The 18,269-nt window shown below is 36.3% G+C and overlaps 1 long non-coding RNA gene across 1 annotated transcript in view; it reads right to left on the reverse strand.

Annotated features, from left to right (window-relative positions):
* The window catches only part of LOC109254504 (uncharacterized), a 279,356-nt gene extending 261,787 nt beyond the window's left edge, over positions 1-17,569 (reverse strand). Inside the window, exon 1 of the long non-coding RNA XR_002074833.2 lies at positions 17,478-17,569. This is a non-coding gene — a long non-coding RNA (uncharacterized LOC109254504). The remainder of the gene's footprint in view (positions 1-17,477) is intronic.
* Positions 17,570-18,269: the final 700 nt, after the last annotated feature.

Raw genomic sequence — 18,269 nt, forward strand, 5'->3', positions numbered from 1 at the left:
TAGGAACAGCCTGTGTTACCATAATGACATCAAATCCCCATATACCAAATTTTATTCCACAAAAGTTATTCTAGTTGTTCATTGGTGGATTCACATTCATTTTTCTGTTCCAGCTTTGAAAAGTATTTTTTAAATCCTTGCGTTAAATACACAAAAGAGACATACTTTTTGTACTCCCCCACTGTGATGTTTGGTTTCCAATCTGTATCTTTTTATAACTCTTTTCCTAACTTTTTATAACTTTAAGATATTACTTAAAAAGTAGAAAAAGTTTACTTTTTAATCTCTTAATAAATAAATATATATTGAGTTGTAAGCATTTGTGTTAAGAATTTGATTACTACGTTATGACTGAAATATAATTTGTATCCTTAAATAACACTTTGTCTACTAGGAAAAACAAGACTCCTAGATAAAATATAATATCATAAATATGAGGGAATACCATTTTATAGAAAATCAGAGGAAGGAGTGATTATGTCCAGCTGAGACATCTATAAAGTTTGGGTGGAGGAGCTGGACTTTGAACTGGTTGAGGAGTGAGCAGAATTCTGTAAAGGGCAGAGAAAATAAACAAGAAGTTGACAAGTAGCCAGGGGAATATGGCAATGTATGTGGGGAAAATTTTGCCACAAGTGGGAAGTAGGAAATAAGATTTGGAAGGGGGCAATTAGATAAGAATAAGGTCTTTAATGCCAGGCTTAAAGTTTTGAATCACGTTAATGAAAATTAATTTAAAGAGCTAAATAATAACAACAAAAGTAGATAATCATAATATGGCACCAATGACAAGCACTTATTAAGCTTTTATTATGTACCAGGCACCATACAAGTTATCATGTTGATATTTTTCTTTTTAATGCTTACCTCAACTCTATGAGGTATGTATGTTATTCTTACTTTTTAGATAGAGAAAGGGTACGTGTATTAGTCCATAACAGTAAGACACAAAGTTGGGAATTTGAACTAGGGTATGTTTGGCACCATAGCTTATACTAAAAAACAGAAGAGAAGGAAGAGGGGAAGGGAGAGAGGGAGAGGGAAAGATTACTTGGAAGAGAAAGGATGTAAAAATCCAATAGGTGACCACTCCAGTGGTCTGGCTGAGGGAATATTTCCTGTATCAGTGGCTTTTAAAGCTTAATGTGCAGAATCATTTGGGCAGTTTATTTAAAATGCAGGTCTCTATTTTAAAGAATTAATGTTTATTTATTTTTGAGAGAGAGAGAGCGAGAAACAGAATGCGAGTGGGGAAGGGGCAGATAGAGAGGGAGACAAGGAACCTGAAGCAGGCTCGAGGCTCTGAGCTGTCAGCACAGAGCCTGACGTGGGGCTCGAACTCACAAACCACAAGATCATGACCTGAGCTGAACTCGGATACTTAAGCAACCGAGCCATTAAGGTGCCCCTTAAAATGAAGATCCTCAAACTGTCCCTAGGGATGAGTTTTTTTTTTCAATATATGAAATTTATTGTCAAATTGGTTTTCATACAACACCCAGTGCTTATCCCTAACGGTGCCTTCCTCAATACCCATCACCCACCATCCCCTTCCTCCCACCCCCCATCAACCCTCAGTTTGTTCTCAGTTTTTAACAGTCTCGTATGCTTTGGCTCTCTCCCACTCTAACCTCTTTTTTTTTTTCCTTCCCCTCCCCCATGGGTTTCTGTTAAGTTTCTCAGGATCCACATAGGAGTGAAAACATATGGTATCTGTCTTTCTCTGTATGGCTTATTTCACTTAGCATCACACTCTCCAGTTCCATCCACGTTGCTACAAAGGGCCATATTTCATTCTTTCTCATTGCCCTGTAGTACTCCATGTGTATATAAACCACAATTTCTTTATCCATTCATCAGTTGATGGACATTTAGGCTCTTTCCATAATTTGGCTATTGTTGAGAGTGCTGCTATACACATTGGGGTACAAGTGCCCCTATGCATCAGTACTCCTGTATCCTAGGGATGAGTTTTAAGCAGGAGATGACCCTATTCGATGTACTTTTTTTTTTTTTTCCTAAAGATCAGTCTGGAAGCAGCTAGTAGATAGCTGTACATAGGAAGTATGTGACCCTGGTTTGGATTAAGGGGGTGGCAGGGCCTATGGCAACAAGTGGGAAGATTCAGTAGTTATTCTGATAAAAACATAAGGGAAATGAAGAAAAAGCAAGTTGAGGGAGAGGATGAGTTGAGCTTTGAGTGCCTATAAAATCATTATATAAACAGATCCCTCAGGAAGTTTAAAAGAAAAGTTTGGAACTTTGCCTAAAGAGACTGGAACTGATTCTCAGAAAATCAAGTACATTTGTGGAGAAAGGGTTAAACTATTAATGTGGATGAGACTTTTCAAAGCAAAATATTAAAATGAAAGAAGAAAAATCTTCAGTAGCAGATAGTGGTGAAAATCTTAAGGTATATTATTGTTGTCATCATACTTGTAAGTAACATTTATGGCACACTTAGTATGTTCAGAACACAACGCCAAGCACTTTTTAATATTAGAAAATATTGTGTACATCAGAAACTACAGAAGATATCGTTACTCCAATGTGGATTTAACATGATATTCACATCATGTCATTCTTGTTTCAGATGATTGTAAAGAATAACACTGAGGCCAAGCATTTTATATGTACTATCTCATATCCTCAAGACTACTTGATGTGGTAGGTACATATATTATTTCCTGTCTTCAATTTGTCCCTTCAGAGAAGAGGCATTCTCCATGCTACTCTGTATTCCAAAAGACCCACCTCTAGGGACTATACTCTCTTGTTGTCTGGCTTCCAGCTGAGTTCCACCAAGGGGGACCACCATTAGGAGAACGGAGGGAGGGGCGAGAGCAATTCAGAAGCTTGTTCCCTCACTCTGAAGTCATCTTAGGTTGATGGTGCCCCTGCATGGCCAGAAGGCCACAGTTTCTCCCCCAAATAGCTTGAACTCTCTCTCTTGGCAGGTTCCAGTTATCTCTCCCTACCCTGTCCCTTGGGGTCTAGAGATGGAAACAATCCTTCTGTTACTTAGCTCAAGTTCATGCTTCTCCTACACCCTACCCACACCTTTGCAAATAGCCCCTGTGCACATAATCTTCCTCAAATTAACCTAATTTGAGAAAGTCTTCAGTTTCCTATTGGAACTCTGACTAATGCAATCCCATTTTGCAGATGAAGATACTGAGGCTCACAAAAGAGTATGTAGCAAAACCCACACTCAGTCCCAATCGATCAGACTCCAGAACACGAGCTCTTACAGCAATGCCTCCCTGTGTTAGGTGAAGAAGATAAAATCGAGAAGCAGAGAGAGCGAGGCCAGCCATCACAGAGGAACTTTCCAGTTTGTGAGCAAGCCAAGCTTGCACTCACATCCAGGTCTTGTTTTTACAGTTTAATTTGCATGTAATTCTCTTCTGAATCCACTCTTTCTCACCATTTGCCTCTGAACAGAATGTATATACCCAGAGCAGCTTCTTGAAGTTCCTAAATTATGACACTAACCCACTGCCAACCAGTCATTCTATCATATCAGTCTGTTTTATTTTCTTTTTAGCACTTACAGTATCTGAATTTAGCCTCTTCACTTACTTGTTTCCATGTTTACTGGTGTCTTTCCTACCTCCTACCTTCCAGAAGAAACAAAGTCTAAGAGGCCAGGGACCACGGGTATGGTCTTTATTCTTACATTCCCATTAACATTCCATTAACTAGGACACTGCCTGATACATACAAATGGGCATGCAATAGTAATCAACGTATGCATAAATGAACAAAAGCAGAGCGAACAAATGAATGCCATGATATAATGTTAAGGTAAGCTCAGATACCAAATAGCTCAGGAGTTAAGCAGTGGCCAGCGTTGAAAGAAAGCAAATACAGATTTTTCGTTCTTGATACTGGACACTGAAGGGAGAGGAGTGGCACAAGAGCATGGATCCCACATACCCCAGCTGAATATATGGTTGAAGGAGAAACCAAAAATCCATGCTTCTGAAATTCTATTATTTTAAAGAACCATTTCACTATGATTACATACTATTTTAACACTTCTAATTACTGAACCAAAATAAATAACTTATACTAAGAATCAAGAGACACTGGATTTTTATCTCTACTGGTTTCCAAATCATATTGGTATGTCTCCCACTTGGGAAGGTATATCCTCTCTTTTTTGTTAGTGTGAAATGGCAGTATGTTGCATTTGCTTTTGCTGCTGCAAGAGAACACAGGGGCACAAATTAAATGGTTTATTTTGCAAGGAGTGTCCTTGTAAATCTTTGTCCTTTGAAATTCAAAGGTCAATGATACTTTCTATATGCAAATGTAGTTGTGAAATGCATTGCACATTACTAGTCCTGGCAGATGGGGAAAACTACAAATTTATCATGGTGATGGCTTCAGGAATATGGTGGATCATTATGCACACAGTATGACAACTAATGACAGTCTTTTTAATTCTCTCCTTTCAGTGGTCTCTTCCACAGACACATGCAGCGAAAATTCACTTTGCCGATGTGTCAAAACCAAATTCAATATCTTTTTAGACATTGTAATGGATTGCAATCCTTTATTCTATGGAAGATTAAGCTGAACTTCTGGCCTTTAATAAAAACTTTAATAAAAACTCTCCTGGCAAATTTCATGTGGTCAAGTCTTATTTTTAGTTTTGATTTGGATGCTTTATATTGAAACTATACAATTTGAAATGACAGGAACCACTCTTATTGTAATATCTTGAGTTTGATATGATTCTTTTCTTTAAGGAGCTTAAAATGCTTTTGCATACAGTCTTTTATTTTTCAAAATGTCAGTGAAATAGGTAGATGTTGGCTCCTATATTACATCCTGTCATGCTCAAAAGATGTTTAAACTGATCACACTGAAGTATTAATTTGTCAAAAAAGGAGAGGAGGAGAGAGACAGAGACTCAGAGAGTAACGGTGGCATCAGGGACTCCTGGAGTTTGGGCATAAAAGCTAGATAACCATTATTCTGGGTTGCATGGCAGGAAGGGTGTGAAAACCTGTTTCAAGAAAGCCACTGAGATTTGGGGCTTCTGTTACTGCAGCAAAGCCTCATCTATCCTGATATATAGTTACCTATATAAAAACTATAACTTCCATAGATGATATAAATAAAATTTAATAAAAATTCGAGTCCCTGATTCTATTTCTAGGACCTACCTATGATGTAGCTAAAGTATAGAACTTGTCTCAATCTCCACTTTCAAGTCTATATAATGAAATTAATAATGCATATCTCACATGGTTGTAAGAGTTAATAGAAAACTCTGCCCAGTGCCTGACATCTATTAAGAATGTATTAAATGAAAGCTTTAGGGACACCTGGGTGACTCAGTCAGTTAAGCGTCTGACTTCCATTCAGGTCATGGTCTTGCAGTTCATGGGTTTGAGCCCTGCATCGGGCTCTGTGCTGACAGCTCAGAGCCTGGAACCTGCTTGGGATTCTGTGTCTCCCTCACTCTCTACCCCTCCCTCACGCATGTTCCATCTGTCTCAAAAAATGAATTAACATGAAAAATTTTTTTAAAACGTATTATAAAAAAAGAAAGCTGTAAACAAAGCATCCACACCCGGTGCAAAAAGCTACTGCCCATCACTAAAGTAGTTCAGATTGGCAAGTCCTATTTCCTGCTATTTTCCTCAATTTTGTTACTTTCTCCTGAAACTCCAAGCTTTTAATTGTGGTGGCTTCTACTAAGCTGTTGTTGCTTTGGTCATATTGATTCTCATGATTCGTTAACTATAGGCAGTGGTAAACAGGAACTCTGCTATTCTTTTGTGTTGATGGAGGCTTCCCCAATCTTAAGTTTTTGCTTCTGTTTATGGAAACGGGAGGCAAAGCTCCCTCCTATCATATCCCAAGGTGCTTACCTAACTTCAAGATCTTGAAGCTCTCATTCTTCCACTGATTGTTCAGTCCTCCTCATCCCCTTAGGAAAGATATATCTACTCATCTCTCTGTAGTCCTGTGTGTTTTCTTCCAACTTTCCTTTCACTATTGATCTGTCATCTTCCACGATGGACTACTAAGAAGTCAATGGTAGCTTTGTGTTCTAAGAATCTCTAAAATGGATTTTGCTCTACTTTTTTAGTAGCTGCCTAAAATAAAAAAAAATCATGTGCCTTTCTTCTGTGTTTAAACATACTATGCTGTTTCAGAATCAATATGTTGTACACCTGAACCTAATATAACATCACATGTTAATTATACTTCAATTAAAATAAATAAATTAGAAAAACCATATGGTGTTTCAGTGGTGAAAGACTGAAAGTTCTCCCTTTAAGGTCAGAAAGTAGACAAGGAATCCACTTCACCACTGCTGCTCAGCTCCCTACTAGAAGTTGAGAGCAATCAGGCAATAAGAAACACAGAAGGCATCCAAATTAGAAAGAAAGAAGTAAAACTATCTTACTCACAGATTACATGATTTTAAATAGAGAAAATCCTTAAGTATTGCCCATCCGCACACAAAAACTATTAGAGACAATAAACAAATTCAGCAAAGTTGTAGAGTATGAGATCATTATGTAAAAATAAGTTGTATTTCTATACACTGGCAATTAACAACCTGAGAAGGAAATTAAGAAAACTATTTCATTACAATAGCATCACAAGAGTAAAATACTTAGGAATAAATTTAGCCAAGGAAGTACAGGACTTATTCACTAAACACTACAAAAGATTGCTGAAGGAAATTAAACAAGACACAAATAAATGAAAACTTCCATGAAATTTTACCCTTCACACAGTTTTACTGCTATCGATTCAATATATATTATTCTGGACTTTTTTTTCTATTCATTATCAATTATGGTTCTCGGTTAGAAGCAAGAGAAACTGTCTTCCTGGGAGTCATTTGGCAAGTTACTACCTCTCTGAGTTTCACTTGACTCATTGGATAAATGGAGATAATATTAGGATCTACTGCACTGGTTATTTTAAGATCTAAAGGCATATAAAGTATGTAACAGCACCTCTTACAGGAAAAGGAGGTAAAACACATATGTGTTATTATTTTTATAATTCAATTATTGTTATGATTGGTTTTCAAAATCAATTGTAGCCTATCATTCAAAACTTTATTATACCTTGACTTATATTACATCCTAACTTACCACTCTCAAGAGGTTATTTTCCTCTCTTAGGAGAATACTTTCTTTATTTTTTATTTAACCTGACTTATTAATTTTCTTCATCTGTGCTTAACCTCACAAAGAACTTTTTTCTTGAACACCATTTCCTTCTATCAGCAAATCCAACCCAGAAATTTGTAATAAAACCTACTCCAGTCCCACATCTTTTACCACAGATCTTCTGATTACTATGGCTCATGGTATACATTTAGTGAGGATAATATGTGTTACACTGCATTATTCTTGAAAATATTTGCCTCTCAGTATGAAGGGATGCTTTTCCATACAAGGACATATGACTTGCTTGAACCAATGGAATGTAAATGGAAGCAGTATGTACTACTGATTCTGGTGATGGTTGCAGTTTTGTGAATATACTGAAAACTTTGAATTATGCACATTAGGTGAGTGGATTTTATAGTATGTGAATTGCATCTCAATCTGTTACAAAAATACAACAAACGCAAAATACTAAAATACAATTTAAAGTACATAAAAAGCAATTGAGAGGAGACGATTAATGTTTGAGAGTGTAAAAACAGTGAAATATTTCAATGAGAAGAAGACTTATCAAGTGTGAATTTTATGAGATGCTCATTCTAACTTCCATAAGCTATATAATTACTTTTACATTGATTAGCAACATAATAGTATTGGTTTGGATGAACTTCGTCTACAAGAAACAGAAATTCCCAAATGTTGATGGCATAAACATTATTGAAATATAGTATATACTTATTTGGTAGGTAGTCCAGGACAGGTAAGTTGGCAAAAAGAGCATCAAGATTCCAGGGGCCTTTTTTTTTTTTTAATAGCCTTCATGCCCAGTGCTGAGTCCAACACAGAGTCTAATGCAGGGCTTGAACTCACTATTCTGAGATCAAGACCTGAGCTGAGATCAAGAGTCAGAGGCTTCACCAACTGAGGCACCCAGGTACTCCATGTGACTTTTATTTGTTGTCCCACCAGTGTCAACTCCTGCCTTCTACCTTATGCTACAAGATGGCTGCTCCGATGCCAGCCATTATACCCCACATTCTAGCCCCGATGAAGCAAGAATGGGCAGGACAGAGGCATACCTCCTTTTATGATGATGTTACCCAAAAGCTACACAAAACTATTCAACTTATTCACGTCACCATGCCAAACTGAAAGGGACAGTTGGGGTCTTTATTTGACTTTGCAATGAGCCCAGCTCACTTTTTTTTTTAATTCTAGAGAAACAAGAGAGAATCCATGTTTAATGACAACCAAAAGGCAGAATGCCTTTTTACTACGTCCCAAGGAAAAGAACATGTAGGATTCCTACTCTCTCTATGAAATTCTATTCTAAATACTTCATGAATGCTAGTACATTTCATTTATGAAGACTGACCAGCCTAAGGCAAGGTCACAAATACAACAGGTAACAGGTAGAAAAACGAAGAGTGAATGTGCTTGGTGACACTCGGGTTTGTCCAGGGAAGGAAAGTGGAATGGTGGGGATTGTGGCAAAACGACCTTCATTTGCCCTGCTTATCGGGACAACTGGTTCTCAGCCTGCAGCTAGTGCAACATTAGAATTTTAAGTTCAAACTTACAAGACATTTCAAATATTTAAAACAAGGCAGACATAAATATCTTATTGAAATGTGAACTGTACTGGAAATCTCTTCTTTCTCAATTTGGGTTTCCATGTTTAAAAACTATTTGCACCTTGCCTGTGGACCACCCATTTGGGACATCTGCTTGAAAACAGTAAGATAATCTATCAGCTCTAAAAAATGGATGGCCCATCAGACTCTGAAAGTAACCATTGTATTGAAAATTATTAGAAAGGGCAGTGAAAATGACACAAGACTTGTAGCTACAGATTGATCAAGTATCAGAATGCTACCTTTATTGAGCGTCTTCCCATTGGCAGTTCCGTATCAGCCCTTTTTACACTCGTGATCTCATGTGAAGCTCAACAAGTTTTGGGTTCTTCTCTTTTCTTTTACACGGTGGTAGATGAAAATTGTGGGCCAGAAAGCTTAGTAACATGCCCAAAGACCACACAGCTTGTAAGGGATGAAGCTATGACTTAAATCTGGCCCTGTTAGGTGTCCAAACCCATTATCTTAATCCTCATTTAACACTGTGTGCAATTTCTATGCGTTTTCTGGAACAATACAGGGTAGCTTTGCCACAATATGAAAACAGAGATATGATAAGCAGGTATGCAGAATCTCAACATTTCACTTTAAGTGCAGTGTCACTTCTGTCAGAGAAATAGCATGGGGGATACAAGTAGAAGGATTAACCAAAGTCTGAAAAGCCTCCAGAGGACCTCAGTGCTCAAAATATCATACATTATCTTTAAACAACATCTGGAGGGCCCTCACGCCATTTATCCCATTAAATAAAAAGGAGATTTTGACGGTTACCATTTTGTGCCTTTAAACCCACACTGGAGCTGTGGAACTTATTTAGCACAGGTGTTTAATTGTGATAAATTGGAGACAGTCCCTGTATTCAATGGTCCTCAAACTAACACTACCATCTGGGTAGAGAAGGGTAGGGGCTTCCTGTCAACAAACCTGCTTATAAAGTTTCAAGGGCGGTGGCCTATTAGGAAATCCACAGGGGTAGATCAGGAGGTTGGGCGTGCATGAAGGGAGCAGAGTATTTAAACTTTCCCCAGGATGGCAAAATACTGCGGGAGATGAACATGAAGGTATTGTGCTTATTATCTTTCTGATAATCTATTACTTTTTTCAAAGCAATATTAAAAATTAAAAACACTTGGGTATCTTGGCGAGCAAGAGATTTCTTTGCCATTTTGTGTGTTAAGGGGAAATTATATTGGTTGCTTTTGGCAAATCTTCCTGCTTACCGAGAGCGCACAAATGTTATTGTGGTCTGCAACTATAAATCAGTGTGTTTTAGTTAACCAACAATGAATTAAGAGAGGGACTTCTGCTTCCAGCTTATGGGAAGTAATGAGGACTGGATTTATTTTCTCACCTGAAACAATGGAAAAACCAGACAAAATATATGAGTCGATGTTTTTCAAGATATTAAACATCAGGCAGTGAAGGAAAGTGCTTGCAGAAACAGAGGGGAAAAAAAATAACAAGATGAGTTCTACCAGCTGGTAAAACAGCTGATTGACTTGAGAAAGTTTTCAGGCCACAACACAAGGCAGGTAAACTGGGGCAGAATCTGGTGGACTCCTAGGTGAAGAAACAGAGCAGAGAGCCTAGGAACATCAAAGCTGCTAGAATTAGCAGGGTACTAAGGAGTAAAGGGCTACACAGAGACTGTTTTCAAGAACTGGAGAAGATCTCAAATACTGAGTAGAGGACTGATCTATGCAGTATGTTACCAGAAACCTGGTAAAAACCACACAAAAGGACTAGAAAAAATAGTGCGCAGAGCACCAAGTCAGGGTTATGAATAGGGTCTGTTCTCTCTAGCCATATTGGAAAAACTCATAATTCATAGTGCATTGGGTGGAGTCCTCAGAAGGGTCTTGGCTTAGTAATGTGTAATAATCAGACTTCACTAAACACCGCCCTTGTCCTGTCTCACAAATCTTAAAAAGGAAACTGAAAGAAAAAAAAAAAACTGTTTCCAAATAACTAAACTTCATCACAAGACATATTTCAATAATATTTATATAAATAGAAAATATCCAACACCCAATAAGATAATGGCAACAGTGCCTGGTGTCTTCTCAAAAATTATCAGGAATCCAAAGATGCAGGAAAAAAAAAAAGACAATTATGAGGAGAAAAATCAAATGATCAAAATTGAACTGGAACTGACAGAAGTGTTGAAATTAGCAGACACAGACATTCAACAGTTAGTTCAACTCTATTTTTGGCATTTGAAAGTTAGATAGGACATGGAAGATCTGTAGTTGTTTTTTTTTTTTTAAGACTCAAATTTAACTTCTAGAAATGCAAACTGTAATGTCTGAGATGAAAAATAAACTGAATGGTATTAGTGGATGGTTCAACATTGCAGGACAAAAGTGAACTTGAAGACATAGCAATGGAAAGTACCAAGATGAAATACACAGAGAAAAATAATTTTTAAAAAATGAACAGATCATTATTCAGCTGTGGGGCAATTTTCAGCAGCCCAATATATGTGTTATTGGAGTTCTTGTAAAAGCAAAAGGTAGAAGAGGGAAAAAATTGAATATATAATGCCTAAATATTTCCAAATTTGATGAAAATGGTAAAACCATAGATCCAAGAAATTCTATGAACCTCCAACATGAGAAACATGGAGAGAATTATACCAAGGCACACCATAATCCCATTGCTTAAAAGTAGCAAATAAAACAAAAAGTCTTAAAAGCAGCCAGAGGAAAAAAGATGTATTATATACAGAGAAATAAAATGAGGAAACAGCATATTTCTCTTTGAAAGTATTACACGTGAAAAAACAGAGCAACATTTGCAAAGTACTGAAAGAAAAGAAGGGAAAAAACACAACTGTCAACCTAGACTATAGAACTATATCCAGTAAAATTATCTTTTAAAAATGAAAGTCCAATAGACATGTTGAAGACATACAAAAGCTGAAACAATAAATACACTATCAGCAAAACTGCACTACAAGAAATGTTAAAGGAAGTCCACTAGGCAGAAGGAAAATGAGAGCAGATGGAAATATGAATGGGTACAAAGGAATAAAGGGTACAGGATATGCCCGCTACATGGGTAAATATGCAAGTTATTTTTCTTACTCTTTAAACCTCTTAAAAATTTTTTTTTAACTTTTATTTATTTTTGAGAGATACAGAGACAGAATGCAAGTGGATTAGGGGCAGAGAGAGAGGGAGACACAGAAGCAGAAGCAGGCTCCAGGCTCTGAGCTATCAGTACAGAGCCTGATGTGGGCTCAAATTCACGAACCGTGAAATCATGACCTGAGCTGAAGTCAGAGGCTCAATAGACTGAGCCACCCAGGTGCCCCTCTTTAAATCTATTTAAATGATAATTAACTGGTTCAACAAAATAATCACAATGGGGTGTTGGGTTTATACCATTTATAAAAGTAAAATGTGTGACAACAGTAACACAAAGGCTAAAAGGAGAGAAAATGAAGTATATAATTATAAGGTTTTTAACATGTGAAATGGAGCATAATCACTTGAAGTTAAACAGCAGTGAATTAAATATGTAGTAGAAATCCTAAAGCAACCAATAAAATATCCTCTCCCTCAAATTTTCATCTAATAAACTGATAAAAGAGACAAAGCATGTTTTAAAAGAGTAAGCAATTGATCAAAAAGAAGGAAGAAAATATAGGAAAGAAAGCACAAAGCAGGTATTTCAAAAGGAAAATAATGAGCAAGATGAAACATCTCAATGTAATCACATGAATGTAGAAATGCCTCTAATCTCCAATTATAATGCAGAGATTGTCAAATTGGTGAAAGGAATCAGAGCCAACCATGAGCTGCTGGCAGGGAATGCACTTTAAATATATAGAGATACATAAGTTAACATTAAAAGGATGGTCACAGATATACCATGCTAACATTAATCAAAGGAAAGCTGAAATGTATGTACTAAAATCAGACAATTAGGTTTCAGAGCAAAAAATATTCCAAGGTTAAAGAAGGTCGTTTCATAATGATAAAGGGGTCAACTCATCAAGCAGCCACAAAATAATCCAAAACATTTATGTACCTAATAATAGAGCTTCAAAGCAAATGAAGCAAAAATTATAGAACTGCAAAGAGAAATAGACAAATCCATAACTATAATGGGAGATTTAATACGACTGCCTGATAATTGAAAATTGCAATCAAAATGCCAGCAGGCTTTTTTGGAAATTGGAAAATTATTCTAAAATGTGTATGGAAATGTAAAGAACCTAGAATAGCCAAGACAACTTTGAAAAAGAACAAAGTTAAGGTGGCTAACAACACCTGATTTAAACACATTAAAAAGCTACAGTGATTAAGACATTGTTGTATTAGCATTAAGTGAGAGAAATGGGTCAATGGTAAAAGAGTAGAGATTTCAGAAATACATCCATGCATATAAAGACAATTGATTTTTGTCGAAGTTACAGTGCATTCACTGGCGGAAGAATGGTTTTTTAATCAAATCATGCTAGAACACTTGGATATCTATGACAATGTCTTACGTTGAACCATAGGCAAATATTAACTCAAAGAACTAAATGCTAAACCTAAAACAATAAAATCCCTCAATGAATACATGATAGAAAATCTTTATGTCTTTGGGTTAGACAGACATTTCTTAGATATAACACCAAAAGCATGATTGAAAAAGAAAAAAATTGATCATTCTAAATTTAAATATGTTTTCAAAAGAAGTGTTAAGGGGATGAAAAGAAGCCACAGGCTGGGAAAACATATTTGCAAACGACATATCTCATTAAGGATTTGTATGGAAAATACATAAATGATTCTCAACAATGAGAAAACAACCTGATACGAAATATCAATAAAAAATATAAACAAACTTCAGCAAATAAAATATACAAATTGCAAGCAGGCACATGACATGATATGCAACATCATCAGTCATTAGAAAAATGCAAATTAAAGCCACAGTGATGTACCAATACACACCGTTTAGAATGGCTGCAATTAAAAAGTCTTTCCATCATAAGTGAAAGTGAAGCAAGTGTAATTCTCACCCACTGCTGGTGAGAATGTAAAATTAACCAACCTCCTTGGAAAATAGTTTGGCAAGATCTTAAAAAAAATTTTTTTTGCGTGAAAAATTTAAACATACCCCTTTCCAGCTAATCCAGCCATTCCACTCAGGGTATTTACTTAAGAGATATCCTAGCATATGTTAATACATCTACATTCATAACAGCTTTCTTTGCAATAGTCCAAAACTGTAAATAATCTAAATGCCCATCCATGGATGAACTAATAAATTGTTATATATTCATACAGTGGAATACAACTCAGCAATAACAAGAAATGAACTATTGATAAATGCAGTAACATGGATGAATCTCAAATAATTAATGCTGAGTCAAAGACAAATAAAAAGCATTTACATTCTTTGCTACAAATGATGTTTGGAAAACAATATGTATGTGCAAAAGAATGAAATCAAACCGTTATCTTACACCACACGCAAAAAGTAACTCAAATGCATCAAAGACCTAAACATGAGAGCAAAAACTATAAAACTCATAGAAGAAAACATAGGGGAAAAGTTCCATGATATTGCATTTGGCAGTGATTTCCTGGATCTGACACCAAATGCACAGGCAAAAGAAAGAAATAGATATATTGGATGTTATAAAAAATAAAAACCTTTTTGCATCAAAAGATACTATCAACATAGTGAAAAAATGACCCATGAGTGAGAGAAAGTACTGGCAGATCATATATCTGATAAGGGATTAATATCTTAAATATATACAGTAAAACCTTGTGAGCAATAATTTGTTCCAGAAACATTCTTATAATCCATTGCCTAAGTTGTGATCATGTGACATTCAGCATCACATACTACATGTATTGGAAGACATGGCTCATTTACCAAGTAAGTTAAAATTTATTAGAAATGTTTTCTCATCCTGCAGAACACTTGCAGAACAAATGACTCACAATCCAAGGTTTTACTCTGTATATGTATGTACGTATACACATATATATATATATATATATATATACATTTTTTTTTTTAATTTGAGACAGTACACAAGCAAGGGAGAGGGGCAGAAGAAGAGAGAGAGAGAATCTTAAGCAGGCTGCACACTCATCATGGAGCCCGATGTGGGGCCTGATGTTACCACCCTGATATCATGACCTGAGGCAAAATCAAGAATCAGATGCCCAACAGACCGAGCCACCCAGGGGCCCCAATATCCTGAATATATAATGAACTTCTACAACTCTACAATAAAAAACAAATAACCTGATTTAAAACTGAGCAATGGACATGAACATTTATGTGAATATGCAAAGAACATTTAAAAATGGCCAAAAAGCTCATGAAAAGATGTTTGATATCCCTAATCATTAAGTAAATGCATACTGAAACCACAATAAGATACCATTTCATACCCATTGGGTTGGCTATTATAAAACCAAATACAAATAGAAAATAAAATATGTTGGAGAGGATGTGGAAAGAGTGGAACCCTTGTGTACTGTTGATGTGAATATAAAATGGTGCAGATGCTATGGAAAATAGTATGAAGATTCCTCAAAAAATTAAGCACAATTATCATAAGATCCAGCAACTGAACTTCTGGATATATACCAAAAAAACCCTGAAAGAAGAGACTCGAACAGGTATCTGTCCATTTAGGTTCATAGCAGCATTATTCATAATAGCCAAAAGATGGAAGAACCCAAGTATCCATCAGCAGATGAACAGATCAACAGAATGTGATATATCCATTGAATCCAACAACGAAATATTGTTCAGTCTTCGAATGAAATTCTGAAACATGCTACAACATGGATAAACCCAGAACACATTCTGATCAATTAAATAAGCCAGTCACAAAAGGCCAAATATTGTGTGGGCCACTTATATGAGTTATCTAGAAGTAGTCCAATGCATAGAAACAAAAAATAGAACGATGGTTAAGGAGTGAGGAGAAAGAGCAGAGTTTCTGTTAGTGAAGAGGAAGAAAGCTCTGGAGATGGATGGTAGTGATGGTTGCACATCCATGTGAATGCCTTTAATGCACAAAAACTACACTTAAAATGGTATAAGTAATTTTGTTATCTTTTACAATTTTTTTAAAGAAGTACATACTCTATGACTCAAACCAATCTACCCATTGGTAGAAAGCAGATCATTGGTAGGCTAGGAATGTGGGATGGGAATTATGGAAGAGAGGGACTATAAAAGGGGCTCCTCTGTGGATGATGAGTATGTTTCTTTACTTGGTAGTGGTGACACTTTCATGGATGTATACATATCCAACCTTATACAACAGCAAACCTTACACGTATGAAGCATATTATGTATCAATCACACTCCAATAGACCAGTTAAATTGATTAAGAATAAGTTGACTTTGAATCACAGATATAAATGTAAGGGCTAAAAGTATAAAACTCCTAGAATACATAGAGATAATTTTTTATGACTTTGGCCTTGGCAAAGGATTCTTAGATATGACACCAAAATGATCAATGAACTAAAAAAAGAGGTAATTAAACATCATCAAAACTCAAAACTTTTCACTTCAAAGGAGACCATCAACTAAAAAGACAGCCCAGTGAATGGGAGAATATATTTGCAGATTATACAATCAGTAAGAGACTCATGTCCACAATATAAAGAATCCTCATAACCCAATAATAAAAAGATAACTAACCCAATTAAAAACTGGGCAAATGACCTGAGTTGACATTTCTCTGAAACATCCAAGTGCCTTACAAACAAATGAAAAGGTATTGGACATCATCAGTCATCAGGGAGATGCACATCCAAACCAGAGTAAGACACCACTTACACAGATTAGGGTGGCTGAAATCAACAAGTCAGATAACAATAAATATTGTTAAGGATGTAAAGTGTATGCAAAATAGTGGTGGGAATGTAAAATGGTGCAGTCACTTTGGAAAACGCTCCAGCAATTCCTCCAATAATGAAACAGAGAGTTATCTTTTGACCCAGCAATTCTACTCCTAGAAATGAAAACATGTCCACACAAAAATTCATATGTGAATGTTTATATAAGCTTTGTTCATAATAGCCAAAAGGCAGAAACAACACAAATATCCATGAATGAATGAATGGATAAATAAAATGTAATATTACATAATATTATGCAGCCACAAAAAGTAAGGTAGCATTGATCTATGTTACAACAGATGAATCTTGGAAACTTCATACTAAATGAAAAAAGCCATTCACAAAAAACTACATACGGTATGAGTCTATCTGTGTAAAATGTCCTGAACATGGAAATGTATAGAGAAAGTAGATTCGTGGCTACTTAGGGCAACCTAAGTGTCATGGGGATTGGGTAGTGATAGCTAAGGGGTACAGCCTTTCTTTGTGAGGTGATACATTGTTCTAAAATTCACTATAGTGATGGTTACACATACCGTGAAAAAAACTAAAAACAAATGAATTATGCACCTTACAGGGGTGAATTGTATGGTATGTGCCTTACATCTTATTAAAGCAATTTTCCAAAAGAATAAGCAGACTTGTATGTTAACATATTCATGATAAAATGTGGTTCTGCCTCTTTCTGTCTCTCTAAGAGGAGATGATCCTAAATATAGTTTCACCAGTCAGGATGTGGTAGTTGATGCTGTGGTAACAAACAAACCTCAAATCTCATAAACTTAAAATGGTAAAGATCTGTTTTCCCTCACATGTCCATCACTACTTGGCTGGAAGCTCAGTTTTCACCCTCAGTCCAGGATCCAGGTTGCTGGAATTGCCACAGAATGGACCGTTGTCTGGAAGAAGGAAGAAGAGAACTCTGGAGGGTCTCAATCTAATAGCTAGAGGCTCTGCCTTAAAGTTCTGTCACTTCTGCTCACAACTCATTGGCTGAAAGTAGTCACATGTCCTCTTCTCGCCAAGTGGAACCACAAAACTCAACTCCCCTTTTTCCCATAGTGTTGACAGTGTTGTTCTCTGCCATAGACATAATATTCATGAAGGATTTACTATGTATCACAAGCTGCTCTAAAGCCTTCTGTATATCATCTCACAACTCACCACTGCCCCCACCCAAAATCTTTTTAAATGGACACTATTATTATCCTCTACCCCAGTATTTTACAGAAGAAAAAATTAAGGCATGGGAGATATTCCTGAAGTTAGTAAATTAACTAGTAATTGGTATTTGAATCCAGACATGGGCACCAGACCTACATTCTTACTTCAACACAATGTTGCCAGCAGCTATTCTCCTATTTTCCTTCCTCCTACTGAGACACAAATCTATCACAGAGTCCAAAAAGGTGTAAGAAAACTGCACTAACAGCATAGATTATTAAATGACAACTGATTAGAATTCAGATCCCCCAGTTTCTGTCCAGTGTCTTTTGAGTAGATGGATGGTTTTCCCACTGTCCTCGGTAAAGCCCGGAGTTCAGAGAAGCTTCAAACAGAGCACCTCTGCTTTATCCTTTATGCTTCCTCCACATGTTTACATT

This window comes from Panthera pardus, unplaced genomic scaffold (genome assembly GCF_024362965.1).
Source record: "Panthera pardus isolate Hobbes unplaced genomic scaffold, ASM2436296v1 HiC_scaffold_8, whole genome shotgun sequence".
Classification (NCBI taxonomy): Eukaryota; Metazoa; Chordata; class Mammalia; order Carnivora; family Felidae; genus Panthera; species Panthera pardus.